The sequence below is a fragment of the Chrysochloris asiatica genome, unplaced genomic scaffold (genome assembly GCF_000296735.1).
Source record: "Chrysochloris asiatica unplaced genomic scaffold, ChrAsi1.0 scaffold00089, whole genome shotgun sequence".
Lineage (NCBI taxonomy): Eukaryota > Metazoa > Chordata > Mammalia > Afrosoricida > Chrysochloridae > Chrysochloris > Chrysochloris asiatica.
Window position 1 is genome coordinate 5,606,667 of NW_006408607.1, and position 5,423 is coordinate 5,612,089.

At 41.4% G+C, this 5,423-nt stretch overlaps 2 pseudogenes; one reads left to right on the forward strand and one right to left on the reverse strand.

Moving 5' to 3' along the window:
• LOC102832520 overlaps positions 1–2,650 on the reverse strand; it is a 13,037-nt pseudogene extending 10,387 nt beyond the window's left edge.
• A 92-nt stretch (positions 2,651–2,742) lies between these two features.
• On the forward strand, positions 2,743–4,306 carry LOC102832901 (annotated as a pseudogene).
• Positions 4,307–5,423: the final 1,117 nt, after the last annotated feature.

The following is a 5,423-nucleotide window of genomic DNA, read 5'->3' on the forward strand; positions in this document are numbered from 1 at the left end:
ATTTTTAAAGATACTGATAATAAAAGGCAATCATAATGAAAATTTTAAAAAGAGAGAGCAGTATTAGACTTACGTGAGAATTGTTTTACATCACAGTTGTAGGAATGGAACTCCATAGTAAGTCAGGGACTATCTGCAGTGGGAAGTTTTTTTCTTCTCTTTTGCTTATCTTACTGTTTACCATGATAATATCTACTCTTACTTTAAATGTTACATATGTCTAATTTTAATAATTATATACAATACTATCACAATGAAAATATACAAAGATTCCCGTGGTACCTTGAATTTACTTGATATGACTTTTCCGTACAACATCATCTTAATTCCCACCAAGTGATTGGGTGGAACTATGCAACTACGATGTGCAGGACTCTAAGGCACAGATTGGTTACTTTTGATAACCTGCTAGGTGTGAAAAGAGCCATCTCAGAAGCAGGAATGGACAATCTCAGAACCATGAAAAAGCAGAGCATGAGTCAACCGTGGGATTCCTACCTAGAATAGCATTGACAGCAGAGGCGGTTGGCAGAGGCGGTGGTATAGAGAACAACTGTGGGCTTCTAGGCCCATGGACTGAGTAAAGCTGAGTGCCTTTGGGCAGGAGACTGGCTTGCAGAATGTGCCCTCTAGGTATTTACAGACTGGCTAAAGGAGCTTGGTAACACTTGCCCAAGAAGGACAGAGACCACGGTACCAAGGACTGAGAGGCTGAAAATACTGTGGCGTGTCTGTAGTCTGGCAGACTAGACGCGTTCCTGACTGGAGAACTGCTGCGTCCTGAGTTGTTTCTGATCCTGAATTGTACCCTGTTCACTTCCCTAATAAACCTCATGATCATGAGTATTGTTATGAGTTCTGTGTGGCCATTGCAATGGATTATTGAACAGATGTACTCTGAGAGGGATGGTTGGTGTCAGAACAGAGTAAAGAAGGTTGCAAGGTGGAGGCATGTCCGACCTCCATGTCACAGGGATTGTTCCTGGGCTGGTTTGGAGTTTGATTTTCTTTCCCCTTAAGAAGACAGAAGAAGTCAGACATGACCCCGACCCTGTTTTTGCAGTTCCCTTACCCTAAAAAGTTTCTTCATGTCCCTTTATATTGAATCATAACGCGTTATCCCTGACCCAAAGCAATCACTGAACTGCTTTCTTTCCCTATAGTTTTGTATACTATAAAAATTTTAAGAGTGGAATAATATAAAATACAGTATATTATTTTACATTCCCATTTTACATTGAGATTGTACAAAAATGTGTGAGTTCCACTTACACCATAACCTTGTCAACATTCAATAGTGTCTGTTTTGTTTCACTTTCCCAGTAGCATTTCATTGTCATTTTAATTGTTATTTCTTTGATTAATAAAGTTGAGCATCTTACCATGGACTTGTGAAAATTTTTGATCAAAGCATTTATCAGATGAAGTGCTCAAGTGTGGTTATTAGAAACAAAATTTGCAAATAGGAAGACACTGAAATTTAACTTTAAAAAAAAATTTTTTTTTATTGTGAACTGTGTGAAGGTTTACAGAGCAGATCAACAGTTTTACATTTAAAATCTCATGTACTTTAGCTTCATTACAATGAATGTAATCCCTTCCATGTGCCAACAGTTAACAGTATTTATCTCTATTCACTTTAACTCTTGCATTCTTCCCTGTACCTCCATCTTTCCTCTGCTAACCTCCTTCTTGTTATACATTGGTTCCCCCATCACCTATGTTAACACATGTCTACCCTCTAGCCCTGGTGTGGCGCTGTAGGATAAGCACTGGACTGCTAATACAAAGTCAATGATTCAAACCTACCAGCCATTCCTTAGAAACCCTATACAGGGTTGCTATGGGTCAGAGAGAAGCTCTGGTAGTGAATGTTTACGAATCGGGCTGCAAATCGCAAGGTCAGCAGTTTGAAACTATCAGGTGTTTTGCGGGAGAAAGATGAGGCATTCTGCTCCCATAAAGATTTACAGCCTCGAAAACCCTGTACAGGGTCGCAATCTGTCGGTACCGACTCCATGGCACACAGTCATTAGTCATGGGTCAGAACTGACTCAATGGCACTTAACAACAGTAACAAAAACCATCTAGTCCATGAATAATCCCCCACATATACACACATGGTAACCATCAGAATACTCCTTTTATCAAGAAAACCTTTTCTTAGCTTTTTCCAGAAGTGGTCTCATACAAAATTTGTCCTTTTGTGACAGTATCTAAGACCTTCAATGAACATTGTCATGCTTTAGTTTGTCAAGTCAGTTAATAAAGAGAAAAACCAAGATAGCAACATTTCTACCTCAGACAAAGATTGACAAACTCACCTTGACAAATGACCAGGTCTTTTCTTCCACCTTCTCAGGGTGCTTTACTAATAAATCACCCAGGGCAGTTAGGAGGACACAGAGTAACGGTCAGTGTATTTGCTGCTCATAAATTTTCAAAGGAGATTTGCTTGCAAAAAAACTTTTGCAAAAGAGTTTGTGTTTATAAATATGTTGGTTTAAAATGTATTAACTGCTGTTTGGTTATTCTGTTTGTTGGAAGAAAGATGGCAAATATATGAGGAAGAAAGAGGGGGAAAAAAAAGATTGCCGACCTCGATCAGCAGTTGTCTTCTTTACTTAGAACCCAGGAAAAGAAGATTCATAATCGAATCTCTTCTCCCTTCCCCCACCTGTGAGATTTTTTTTCAATCTTCTGCTACATTTTTCAGTTGTGTGACAAACCTTGTCAAACACCATGGCCAGCAATGTTCCCAACAAGATAGATCCTTGCTCTATGAACTCCCAGTTATTTATTGGAAATCTCAATACTCAGGTGGTCAAGAGGTCTGACGCAGAGGCAATTTTCTTGAAGTATGGCAAAATCGTGGATTGCTCTAGTCCTAAGGTCTTTGCCTTTGTTCAGTATGTTAATGAGAGAAATGTCCAGGCGGCTGTGGCAGGCGAGGATGGCAGAATGATCGCTGGCCCAGTTTTAGATATGAATCTGGCTGTAGCGCCAAAAGTCAACAGAAGAAAAAGCAGGTGTGAAACAAATCTGCAGGGGAGATGTAGGGGTCAGTCCCAGAACACTTTTCTCTGTCCCCTCTACCCAGCCCTTCTTGTGATGTGGACTATGACTTTCAGCGGGATGATTATAACTGGATGTAGAGCTACCCAGCACGCTCCCCTCCTCCTCTTACTCAAGCTGTTTTTGTTGTTGTTGTTGTCAGGTGCCATCGAGTCGGAACCGACTCATAGCAACCCCATGCACAGCAGAACGAAACAATGCTCGATCCTGGGCCAACCTCACCACCGCTGCCACCCCCAAGTCCATCAATGATGCCACCTGGCCGATCCATCTCGTTGGAGGTCTTCCTCTTTTTCTCTGACCCTCTACCCTACCCAGCATGACATCCTTCTCCAACGATTGTTTCCTTCGGACTACATGTCCAAAGTAGGAGAGACGAAGCTTAGCCATCCTGGCCTCCAAGGAGCACTCTGGCTGCACTTCTTCCAAAACAGATCTATTGGTTCTTTTGGCAGTCCATGGCACCCTCAGTATTCTCCTCCAACACCACAACTCAAAGGCATCAATTCTTCTACGATCCTCCTTATTCACTGTCCAGCTTTCGCATCCATATGAGGCTATTGAAAACACAATGGCCTGGGTCAGGCGCACCCTAGTCCTCAAGCTGACATCTCTGCTCTTCAACACTTGAAAAAGTTCCTGTGCAGCAGATTTGCCCAGTGCAATACGTCGTCTGATCTCTTGACTGCTACTTCCGCGAGTGTTGATAGTTGATCCAAGAAGAATGAAGTCCTTGACAACTTCAATCCTTTCTCCATTGATAATCCTTGAAACATCAAATGTGTTTTGGGAAACATCTCACGAAGGGGCAAAAATGGCTTCGATTCTTAAAGTGGACAGAGGGGATCTTTTTCCAAGTCTGGAAAATTGAAAGGAGATGACCTTCAGACCATCAAGAAGGAGTTGATCCAGATAAAACAAAAAGTGGATTCTCTACTGGGAAACCTGGGAAAAATTAAAAAGGAACAAAGCAAACAAGGAGAGATGAAGAATGAGAAGTCAGAAGCGGAGCAGAGCAGCAGCTCCTGGAAGGAAGATGAGACTCATGGGAAGATGGAGTCTGAGGGAGTGCAGATGACTCTGCTGAGGAGGGGAATGATGATAATAATAAAGATAGGGGGATAGCCAGGTGGAATTGATCAAGGATGACGAGAAAGAGGCTGAGGAAGGAGAGGATGACAGAGATAGCGGCAAGGGCAAGGATGACGCTTTAGCACCCAGTGTGGTTTAGAAATGTTAACCCTTTATTTCTTTACCCAGGTGCTTGTATTTTTCACCAGCTCCTCTCCCCAGTGTCTTCAGCCACATGCCCACTGTTCTCTGCTTCCTTGTCCTTCCTGTGTTCGTTCATTCATATTGCCCTGTGCCCAGTCCCATTTTCACTTCCTTTGGTGCTCCTAATAGTTAAGTCTCACCCTGTAATTTTTGCTTTTAATTTTGATACCTCTTTGACTTAACAATAAAAAGGATGTATGGTTTTTTTATTTAAAAAAAAAAAAAAAAAGTCCTCCAGCTTCATCTAAGTTGTGAGGCGTTTTGCAGATTTATTATTATTATTCAACATGAAATCTATCTTTTGTAAACACAGGAGATCCTGAAAATTAAAGAATGAGCGTGCAAATGGTATACAATATTAATGTTAAAATTCTGTCATTGTATTTTGTAAAAAGTTCTGTTTGAGTCTTCCTGTTTTTCACTGACGCTCCACTTTACCAAGTGTGATGCTCTGCTCCACGGACTGATCCTTCCAGATAATGCGTCCAAAGTATCAAAGATGAAGTCTCACCCTCTTTGATTCAAAGGTGCATTCTAGCTGTAGTCTCCTACCTGGCCCTTCCACATTAGCATAGCTATAAAAATGGTTGTTGTTGTTTTTTTTTGTGTGTGTGTGTGTGTGTTTGTTTTCTGTTAATAAAATTAATATGTACTCATGAGGTTGGCCCAGGATCAGATATTGTTTCGTTCTGCTGTGCATGGGGTCGTTATGAGTCGGTTCCAACTCGATGGCACCTGACAACAACAACATTGAAAAAAATTTAAATCAAATATTCAATGAATACACATTAATTTTATTACACATATGCCAATGTGCCCTTTGGGTATTCACAGACTGCCTAAAAGAGGTTGTAACACTTGCCCAAGCAGGAAGAGGCCAAGGGGTCACATGGCTGAGAAGCTGAAGACAAAAATGTTGTGTCAGCAGTAAGGCAGACAGGAGGCATTCCTGATTGGAAAGTTGCTGTGTTCTGAGTTGGTTCTGACCCATAACGACCCTATATAGGGTTTCCAAGGAGCAACTGGTGAGCTTGAACTGCCAACCTTGCAGTTCAAACAGATTTGCAGTCTGG